Below are 12968 nucleotides of genomic sequence, written 5' to 3' on the forward strand. Positions count from 1 at the left end.
ACTGGTCGGTGCTAGTGGTTTACACCTACGCATTGACCCTTGCGGAGCACTCACTCAGGGTTTGGAGTTGGTATCTGGATTAAAAATCCCATGCCTCGACTGGGATCCAAACCCAGTACCTACCAGCATGTAGACCGATGGCCTACCACGACGCCACCGAGGCCGGTCTGTCTGGAATGGTGCATATAAAATATCTTTTCTAATGGGGAAAAAATGTAGCAGGTTTCCTCTCTAAGACTACATGACAAAATTACCAAATGTTGAACATCCATTAGCTGATGATTAATAAATTAATGTTCTCTACTGGTGTCATGAGACAAAAGAAACTTTAATTCTAATACAGTGTTCAGTTACAGTCTGTTATGTTAAAGTAATCACACCACTAGAGCACATTTTTAATCATTAGCTATTGGATTAATCATCAGCTTATTGGATTTCAAACATTTAATCATTCCGACAATTTTCTATATGCACTTTGCTACACACAGGATGGTACCCATAACACAGCATTTGATATACCAGTCAGTATCAGTACATAACACAGCCTTTAATATACTAATCAATACCGGTACATAACACAGCCTTTGATACACCAGTCAGTACCGGTACATAACACAGCCTTTAATATACCAATCAGTATCGGTACATAACACAGCCTTTAATATACCAGTCAGTATCGGTACATAACACAGCCTTTGATACACCAGTCAGTATCGGTACATAACACAGCCTTTGATACACCAGTCAGTATCGGTACATAACACAGCCTTTGATACACCAGTCGGTATCGGTACATAACACAGCCTTTAATATACCAGTCGGTACCGGTACCTAACACAGCCTTTAATATACTAGACAGTACCAGTACATAACACAGCCATTGATACACCAGTCAGTACCGGTACATAACACTGCCTTTAATACACCAGTCAGTACCGGTACATAACACAGCCTTTAATATACCAGTCAGTACCAGTACATAACACAGCCGTTGATACACCAGTCAGTACCGGTACATAACACGGCCTTTAATATACCAGTCAGTACCGGTACATAACACAGCCTTTGATATACCAGTCGGTACTGGTACATAACACAGCCTTTGAAATACCAGTCAGTACCGGTACATAACACAGCCTTTGATACACCAGTCAGTATCGGTACATAACACAGCCTTTAATATACCAGTCAGTACCAGTACATAACAGCCTTTAATATACCAGTCAGTACCAGTACATAACACAGCCTTTAATACACCAGTCAGTACCGGTACATAACACAGCCTTTAATACACCAGTCAGTACCGGTAGATAACACAGCCTTTAATACACCAGTCAGTACCAGTACATAACACAGCCGTTGATACACCAGTCAGTACCGGTACATAACACGGCCTTTAATACACCAGTCAGTACCGGTACATAACACAGCCGTTGATACACCAGTCAGTACCGGTACATAACACGGCCTTTAATATACCAGTCAGTACCGGTACATAACACAGCCGTTGATACACCAGTCGGTACCGGTACATAACACAGCCTTTAATATACCAGTCAGTACCGGTACATAACACAGCCTTTGATATACCAGTCAGTACCGGTACACAACACAGCCTTTAATATACCAGTCAGTACCGGTACATAACACTGCCTTCAATATACCAGTCAGTACCGGTACATAACACAGCCGTTGATACACCAGTCAGTACCGGTACATAACACGGCCTTTAATATACCAGTCAGTACCAGTACATAACACAGCCGTTGATACACCAGTCGGTACCGGTACATAACGCGGCCTTTAATATACCAGTCAGTACCGGTACATAACACAGCCTTTGATATACCAGTCAGTACCGGTACACAACACAGCCTTTAATATACCAGTCAGTACCGGTACATAACACTGCCTTCAATATACCAGTCAGTACCGGTACATAACACAGCCGTTGATACACCAGTCAGTACCGGTACATAACACGGCCTTTAATATACCAGTCAGTACCAGTACATAACACAGCCGTTGATACACCAGTCGGTACCGGTACATAACGCGGCCTTTAATATACCAGTCAGTACCGGTACATAACACAGCCTTTGATATACCAGTCGGTACTGGTACATAACACAGCCTTTGAAATACCAGTCAGTACCGGTACATAACACAGCCTTTGATACACCAGTCAGTATCGGAACATAACACAGCCTTTAATATACCAGTCAGTACCAGTACATAACAGCCTTTAATATACCAGTCAGTACCAGTACATAACAGCCTTTAATATACCAGTCAGTACCAGTACATAACACAGCCTTTAATACACCAGTCAGTACCGGTACATAACATGGCCTTTAATACACCAGTCAGTACCAGTACATAACACAGCCGTTGATACACCAGTCAGTACCGGTACATAACACGGCCTTTAATACACCAGTCAGTACCGGTACATAACACAGCCGTTGATACACCAGTCAGTACCGGTACATAACACGGCCTTTAATAGACCAGTCAGTACCGGTACATAACACAGCCGTTGATACACCAGTCAGTACCGGTACATAACACGGCCTTTAATATACCAGTCAGTACCAGTACATAACACAGCCGTTGATACACCAGTCGGTACCGGTACATAACGCGGCCTTTAATATACCAGTCAGTACCGGTACATAACACAGCCTTTGATATACCAGTCGGTACTGGTACATAACACAGCCTTTGAAATACCAGTCAGTACCAGTACATAACACAGCCTTTGATACACCAGTCAGTATCGGTACATAACACAGCCTTTAATATACCAGTCAGTACCAGTACATAACAGCCTTTAATATACCAGTCAGTACCAGTACATAACAGCCTTTAATATACCAGTCAGTACCAGTACATAACACAGCCTTTAATACACCAGTCAGTACCGGTACATAACATGGCCTTTAATACACCAGTCAGTACCAGTACATAACACAGCCGTTGATACACCAGTCAGTACCGGTACATAACACGGCCTTTAATAGACCAGTCAGTACCGGTACATAACACAGCCGTTGATACACCAGTCAGTACCGGTACATAACACGGCCTTTAATATACCAGTCAGTACCAGTACATAACACAGCCGTTGATACACCAGTCGGTACCGGTACACGGCCTTTAATATACCAGTCAGTACCGGTACATAACACAGCCGTTGATACACCAGTCGGTACCGGTACATAACGCGGCCTTTAATATACCAGTCAGTACCGGTACATAACACACAGCCTTTGATACACCAGTCGGTACCGGTACATAACGCGGCCTTTCATATACCAGTCAGTACCGGTACATAACACAGCCGTTGATACACCAGTCGGTACCGGTACATAACACAGCCTTTAATATACCAGTCAGTACCGGTACATAACACAGCCTTTGATATACCAGTCAGTACCGGTACACAACACAGCCTTTAATATACCAGTCAGTACCGGTACATAACACTGCCTTCAATATACCAGTCAGTACCGGTACATAACACAGCCGTTGATACACCAGTCAGTACCGGTACATAACACGGCCTTTAATATACCAGTCAGTACCAGTACATAACACAGCCGTTGATACACCAGTCGGTACCGGTACATAACGCGGCCTTTAATATACCAGTCAGTACCGGTACATAACACAGCCTTTGATATACCAGTCGGTACTGGTACATAACACAGCCTTTGAAATACCAGTCAGTACCGGTACATAACACAGCCTTTGATACACCAGTCAGTATCGGAACATAACACAGCCTTTAATATACCAGTCAGTACCAGTACATAACAGCCTTTAATATACCAGTCAGTACCAGTACATAACAGCCTTTAATATACCAGTCAGTACCAGTACATAACACAGCCTTTAATACACCAGTCAGTACCGGTACATAACATGGCCTTTAATACACCAGTCAGTACCAGTACATAACACAGCCGTTGATACACCAGTCAGTACCGGTACATAACACGGCCTTTAATACACCAGTCAGTACCGGTACATAACACAGCCGTTGATACACCAGTCAGTACCGGTACATAACACGGCCTTTAATATACCAGTCAGTACCGGTACATAACACAGCCTTTGATACACCAGTCAGTATCGGTACATAACACAGCCTTTAATATACCAGTCAGTACCAGTACATAACAGCCTTTAATATACCAGTCAGTACCAGTACATAACAGCCTTTAATATACCAGTCAGTACCAGTACATAACACAGCCTTTAATACACCAGTCAGTACCGGTACATAACATGGCCTTTAATACACCAGTCAGTACCAGTACATAACACAGCCGTTGATACACCAGTCAGTACCGGTACATAACACGGCCTTTAATACACCAGTCAGTACCGGTACATAACACAGCCGTTGATACACCAGTCAGTACCGGTACATAACACGGCCTTTAATAGACCAGTCAGTACCGGTACATAACACAGCCGTTGATACACCAGTCAGTACCGGTACATAACACGGCCTTTAATATACCAGTCAGTACCAGTACATAACACAGCCGTTGATACACCAGTCGGTACCGGTACATAACGCGGCCTTTAATATACCAGTCAGTACCGGTACATAACACAGCCTTTGATACACCAGTCGGTACCGGTACATAACACAGCCTTTGAAATACCAGTCAGTACCGGTACATAACACAGCCTTTGATATACCAGTCGGTACTGGTACATAACACAGCCTTTGAAATACCAGTCAGTACCAGTACATAACACAGCCTTTGATACACCAGTCAGTATCGGTACATAACACAGCCTTTAATATACCAGTCAGTACCAGTACATAACAGCCTTTAATATACCAGTCAGTACCAGTACATAACAGCCTTTAATATACCAGTCAGTACCAGTACATAACACAGCCTTTAATACACCAGTCAGTACCGGTACATAACATGGCCTTTAATACACCAGTCAGTACCAGTACATAACACAGCCGTTGATACACCAGTCAGTACCGGTACATAACACGGCCTTTAATACACCAGTCAGTACCGGTACATAACACAGCCATTGATACACCAGTCAGTACCGGTACATAACACGGCCTTTAATAGACCAGTCAGTACCGGTACATAACACAGCCGTTGATACACCAGTCAGTACCGGTACATAACACGGCCTTTAATATACCAGTCAGTACCAGTACATAACACAGCCGTTGATACACCAGTCGGTACCGGTACATAACGCGGCCTTTAATATACCAGTCAGTACCGGTACATAACACAGCCTTTGATATACCAGTCAGTACCGGTACACAACACAGCCTTTAATATACCAGTCAGTACCGGTACATAACACTGCCTTCAATATACCAGTCAGTACCGGTACATAACACAGCCGTTGATACACCAGTCAGTACCGGTACATAACACGGCCTTTAATATACCAGTCAGTACCAGTACATAACACAGCCGTTGATACACCAGTCGGTACCGGTACATAACGCGGCCTTTAATATACCAGTCAGTACCGGTACATAACACAGCCTTTGATATACCAGTCGGTACTGGTACATAACACAGCCTTTGAAATACCAGTCAGTACCGGTACATAACACAGCCTTTGATACACCAGTCAGTATCGGAACATAACACAGCCTTTAATATACCAGTCAGTACCAGTACATAACAGCCTTTAATATACCAGTCAGTACCAGTACATAACAGCCTTTAATATACCAGTCAGTACCAGTACATAACAGCCTTTAATATACCAGTCAGTACCAGTACATAACACAGCCTTTAATACACCAGTCAGTACCGGTACATAACATGGCCTTTAATACACCAGTCAGTACCAGTACATAACAGCCTTTAATATACCAGTCAGTACCAGTACATAACAGCCTTTAATATACCAGTCAGTACCAGTACATAACACAGCCTTTAATACACCAGTCAGTACCGGTACATAACATGGCCTTTAATACACCAGTCAGTACCAGTACATAACACAGCCGTTGATACACCAGTCAGTACCGGTACATAACACGGCCTTTAATACACCAGTCAGTACCGGTACATAACACAGCCGTTGATACACCAGTCAGTACCGGTACATAACACGGCCTTTAATATACCAGTCAGTACCGGTACATAACACAGCCTTTGATACACCAGTCAGTATCGGTACATAACACAGCCTTTAATATACCAGTCAGTACCAGTACATAACAGCCTTTAATATACCAGTCAGTACCAGTACATAACAGCCTTTAATATACCAGTCAGTACCAGTACATAACACAGCCTTTAATACACCAGTCAGTACCGGTACATAACATGGCCTTTAATACACCAGTCAGTACCAGTACATAACACAGCCGTTGATACACCAGTCAGTACCGGTACATAACACGGCCTTTAATACACCAGTCAGTACCGGTACATAACACAGCCGTTGATACACCAGTCAGTACCGGTACATAACACGGCCTTTAATAGACCAGTCAGTACCGGTACATAACACAGCCGTTGATACACCAGTCAGTACCGGTACATAACACGGCCTTTAATATACCAGTCAGTACCAGTACATAACACAGCCGTTGATACACCAGTCGGTACCGGTACATAACGCGGCCTTTAATATACCAGTCAGTACCGGTACATAACACAGCCTTTGATACACCAGTCGGTACCGGTACATAACACAGCCTTTGAAATACCAGTCAGTACCGGTACATAACACAGCCTTTGATATACCAGTCGGTACTGGTACATAACACAGCCTTTGAAATACCAGTCAGTACCAGTACATAACACAGCCTTTGATACACCAGTCAGTATCGGTACATAACACAGCCTTTAATATACCAGTCAGTACCAGTACATAACAGCCTTTAATATACCAGTCAGTACCAAGTACATAACAGCCTTTAATATACCAGTCAGTACCAGTACATAACACAGCCTTTAATACACCAGTCAGTACCGGTACATAACATGGCCTTTAATACACCAGTCAGTACCAGTACATAACACAGCCGTTGATACACCAGTCAGTACCGGTACATAACACGGCCTTTAATACACCAGTCAGTACCGGTACATAACACAGCCATTGATACACCAGTCAGTACCGGTACATAACACGGCCTTTAATAGACCAGTCAGTACCGGTACATAACACAGCCGTTGATACACCAGTCAGTACCGGTACATAACACGGCCTTTAATATACCAGTCAGTACCAGTACATAACACAGCCGTTGATACACCAGTCGGTACCGGTACATAACGCGGCCTTTAATATACCAGTCAGTACCGGTACATAACACAGCCTTTGATATACCAGTCAGTACCGGTACACAACACAGCCTTTAATATACCAGTCAGTACCGGTACATAACACTGCCTTCAATATACCAGTCAGTACCGGTACATAACACAGCCGTTGATACACCAGTCAGTACCGGTACATAACACGGCCTTTAATATACCAGTCAGTACCAGTACATAACACAGCCGTTGATACACCAGTCGGTACCGGTACATAACGCGGCCTTTAATATACCAGTCAGTACCGGTACATAACACAGCCTTTGATATACCAGTCGGTACTGGTACATAACACAGCCTTTGAAATACCAGTCAGTACCGGTACATAACACAGCCTTTGATACACCAGTCAGTATCGGAACATAACACAGCCTTTAATATACCAGTCAGTACCAGTACATAACAGCCTTTAATATACCAGTCAGTACCAGTACATAACAGCCTTTAATATACCAGTCAGTACCAGTACATAACACAGCCTTTAATACACCAGTCAGTACCGGTACATAACATGGCCTTTAATACACCAGTCAGTACCAGTACATAACACAGCCGTTGATACACCAGTCAGTACCGGTACATAACACGACCTTTAATACACCAGTCAGTACCGGTACATAACACAGCCGTTGATACACCAGTCAGTACCGGTACATAACACGGCCTTTAATATACCAGTCAGTACCGGTACATAACACAGCCTTTGATACACCAGTCAGTATCGGTACATAACACAGCCTTTAATATACCAGTCAGTACCAGTACATAACAGCCTTTAATATACCAGTCAGTACCAGTACATAACAGCCTTTAATATACCAGTCAGTACCAGTACATAACACAGCCTTTAATACACCAGTCAGTACCGGTACATAACATGGCCTTTAATACACCAGTCAGTACCAGTACATAACACAGCCGTTGATACACCAGTCAGTACCGGTACATAACACGGCCTTTAATACACCAGTCAGTACCGGTACATAACACAGCCGTTGATACACCAGTCAGTACCGGTACATAACACGGCCTTTAATAGACCAGTCAGTACCGGTACATAACACAGCCGTTGATACACCAGTCAGTACCGGTACATAACACGGCCTTTAATATACCAGTCAGTACCAGTACATAACACAGCCGTTGATACACCAGTCGGTACCGGTACATAACGCGGCCTTTAATATACCAGTCAGTACCGGTACATAACACAGCCTTTGATATACCAGTCGGTACTGGTACATAACACAGCCTTTGAAATACCAGTCAGTACCAGTACATAACACAGCCTTTGATACACCAGTCAGTATCGGTACATAACACAGCCTTTAATATACCAGTCAGTACCAGTACATAACAGCCTTTAATATACCAGTCAGTACGAGTACATAACAGCCTTTAATATACCAGTCAGTACCAGTACATAACACAGCCTTTAATACACCAGTCAGTACCGGTACATAACATGGCCTTTAATACACCAGTCAGTACCAGTACATAACACAGCCGTTGATACACCAGTCAGTACCGGTACATAACACGGCCTTTAATACACCAGTCAGTACCGGTACATAACACAGCCATTGATACACCAGTCAGTACCGGTACATAACACGGCCTTTAATAGACCAGTCAGTACCGGTACATAACACAGCCGTTGATACACCAGTCGGTACCGGTACATAACACGGCCTTTAATATACCAGTCAGTACCGGTACATAACACAGCCGTTGATACACCAGTCGGTACCGGTACATAACGCGGCCTTTAATATACCAGTCAGTACCGGTACATAACACAGCCTTTGATACACCAGTCGGTACCGGTACATAACGCGGCCTTTCATATACCAGTCAGTACCGGTACATAACACAGCCTTTGATATACCAGTCGGTACTGGTACATAACACAGCCTTTGATATACCAGTCAGTACCGGTACATAACACAGCCTTTGATATACCAGTCAGTACCGGTACACAACACAGCCTTTAATATACCAGTCAGTACCGGTACATAACACAGCCTTTAATATACCAGTCAGTACCAGTACACAACACAGCCTTTGATATACCAGTCAGTACCGGTACATAACACAGCCGTTGATACACCAGTCAGTACCGGTACATAACACGGCCTTTAATATACCAGTCAGTACCAGTACATAACACAGCCGTTGATACACCAGTCGGTACCGGTACATAACGCGGCCTTTAATATACCAGTCAGTACCGGTACATAACACAGCCTTTGATATACCAGTCGGTACTGGTACATAACACAGCCTTTGAAATACCAGTCAGTACCGGTACATAACACAGCCTTTGATACACCAGTCAGTATCGGAACATAACACAGCCTTTAATATACCAGTCAGTACCAGTACATAACAGCCTTTAATATACCAGTCAGTACCAGTACATAACAGCCTTTAATATACCAGTCAGTACCAGTACATAACACAGCCTTTAATACACCAGTCAGTACCGGTACATAACATGGCCTTTAATACACCAGTCAGTACCAGTACATAACACAGCCGTTGATACACCAGTCAGTACCGGTACATAACACGGCCTTTAATACACCAGTCAGTACCGGTACATAACACAGCCGTTGATACACCAGTCAGTACCGGTACATAACACGGCCTTTAATAGACCAGTCAGTACCGGTACATAACACAGCCGTTGATACACCAGTCAGTACCGGTACATAACACGGCCTTTAATATACCAGTCAGTACCAGTACATAACACAGCCGTTGATACACCAGTCGGTACCGGTACATAACGCGGCCTTTAATATACCAGTCAGTACCGGTACATAACACAGCCTTTGATATACCAGTCGGTACTGGTACATAACACAGCCTTTGAAATACCAGTCAGTACCAGTACATAACACAGCCTTTGATACACCAGTCAGTATCGGTACATAACACAGCCTTTAATATACCAGTCAGTACCAGTACATAACAGCCTTTAATATACCAGTCAGTACCAGTACATAACAGCCTTTAATATACCAGTCAGTACCAGTACATAACACAGCCTTTAATACACCAGTCAGTACCGGTACATAACATGGCCTTTAATACACCAGTCAGTACCAGTACATAACACAGCCGTTGATACACCAGTCAGTACCGGTACATAACACGGCCTTTAATAGACCAGTCAGTACCGGTACATAACACAGCCGTTGATACACCAGTCAGTACCGGTACATAACACGGCCTTTAATATACCAGTCAGTACCAGTACATAACACAGCCGTTGATACACCAGTCGGTACCGGTACATAACACGGCCTTTAATATACCAGTCAGTACCGGTACATAACACAGCCGTTGATACACCAGTCGGTACCGGTACATAACGCGGCCTTTAATATACCAGTCAGTACCGGTACATAACACAGCCTTTGATACACCAGTCGGTACCGGTACATAACGCGGCCTTTCATATACCAGTCAGTACCGGTACATAACACAGCCGTTGATACACCAGTCGGTACCGGTACATAACACAGCCTTTAATATACCAGTCAGTACCGGTACATAACACAGCCTTTGATATACCAGTCAGTACCGGTACACAACACAGCCTTTAATATACCAGTCAGTACCGGTACATAACACTGCCTTCAATATACCAGTCAGTACCGGTACATAACACAGCCGTTGATACACCAGTCAGTACCGGTACATAACACGGCCTTTAATATACCAGTCAGTACCAGTACATAACACAGCCGTTGATACACCAGTCGGTACCGGTACATAACGCGGCCTTTAATATACCAGTCAGTACCGGTACATAACACAGCCTTTGATATACCAGTCGGTACTGGTACATAACACAGCCTTTGAAATACCAGTCAGTACCGGTACATAACACAGCCTTTGATACACCAGTCAGTATCGGAACATAACACAGCCTTTAATATACCAGTCAGTACCAGTACATAACAGCCTTTAATATACCAGTCAGTACCAGTACATAACAGCCTTTAATATACCAGTCAGTACCAGTACATAACACAGCCTTTAATACACCAGTCAGTACCGGTACATAACATGGCCTTTAATACACCAGTCAGTACCGGTACATAACACGGCCTTTAATACACCAGTCAGTACCGGTACATAACACAGCCGTTGATACACCAGTCAGTACCGGTACATAACACGGCCTTTAATATACCAGTCAGTACCGGTACATAACACAGCCTTTGATACACCAGTCAGTATCGGTACATAACACAGCCTTTAATATACCAGTCAGTACCAGTACATAACAGCCTTTAATATACCAGTCAGTACCAGTACATAACAGCCTTTAATATACCAGTCAGTACCAGTACATAACACAGCCTTTAATACACCAGTCAGTACCGGTACATAACATGGCCTTTAATACACCAGTCAGTACCAGTACATAACACAGCCGTTGATACACCAGTCAGTACCGGTACATAACACGGCCTTTAATACACCAGTCAGTACCGGTACATAACACAGCCGTTGATACACCAGTCAGTACCGGTACATAACACGGCCTTTAATAGACCAGTCAGTACCGGTACATAACACAGCCGTTGATACACCAGTCAGTACCGGTACATAACACGGCCTTTAATATACCAGTCAGTACCAGTACATAACACAGCCGTTGATACACCAGTCGGTACCGGTACATAACGCGGCCTTTAATATACCAGTCAGTACCGGTACATAACACAGCCTTTGATACACCAGTCGGTACCGGTACATAACACAGCCTTTGAAATACCAGTCAGTACCGGTACATAACACAGCCTTTGATACACCAGTCGGTACCGGTACATAACACAGCCTTTGAAATACCAGTCAGTACCGGTACATAACACAGCCTTTGATATACCAGTCGGTACTGGTACATAACACAGCCTTTGAAATACCAGTCAGTACCAGTACATAACACAGCCTTTGATACACCAGTCAGTATCGGTACATAACACAGCCTTTAATATACCAGTCAGTACCAGTACATAACAGCCTTTAATATACCAGTCAGTACCAGTACATAACAGCCTTTAATATACCAGTCAGTACCAGTACATAACACAGCCTTTAATACACCAGTCAGTACCGGTACATAACATGGCCTTTAATACACCAGTCAGTACCAGTACATAACACAGCCGTTGATACACCAGTCAGTACCGGTACATAACACGGCCTTTAATACACCAGTCAGTACCGGTACATAACACAGCCATTGATACACCAGTCAGTACCGGTACATAACACGGCCTTTAATATACCAGTCAGTACCGGTACATAACACAGCCTTTGATACACCAGTCAGTACCGGTACATAACACGGCCTTTAATATACCAGTCAGTACCAGTACATAACACAGCCGTTGATACACCAGTCAGTACCGGTACATAACACGGCCTTTAATATACCAGTCAGTACCGGTACATAACACAGCCTTTGATATACCAGTCAGTACCGGTACACAACACAGCCTTTAATATACCAGTCAGTACCGGTACATAACACTGCCTTCAATATACCAGTCAGTACCGGTACATAACACAGCCGTTGATACACCAGTCAGTACCGGTACA

The sequence above is a fragment of the Gigantopelta aegis genome, chromosome 6 (assembly GCF_016097555.1).
Source record: "Gigantopelta aegis isolate Gae_Host chromosome 6, Gae_host_genome, whole genome shotgun sequence".
Lineage (NCBI taxonomy): Eukaryota > Metazoa > Mollusca > Gastropoda > Neomphalida > Peltospiridae > Gigantopelta > Gigantopelta aegis.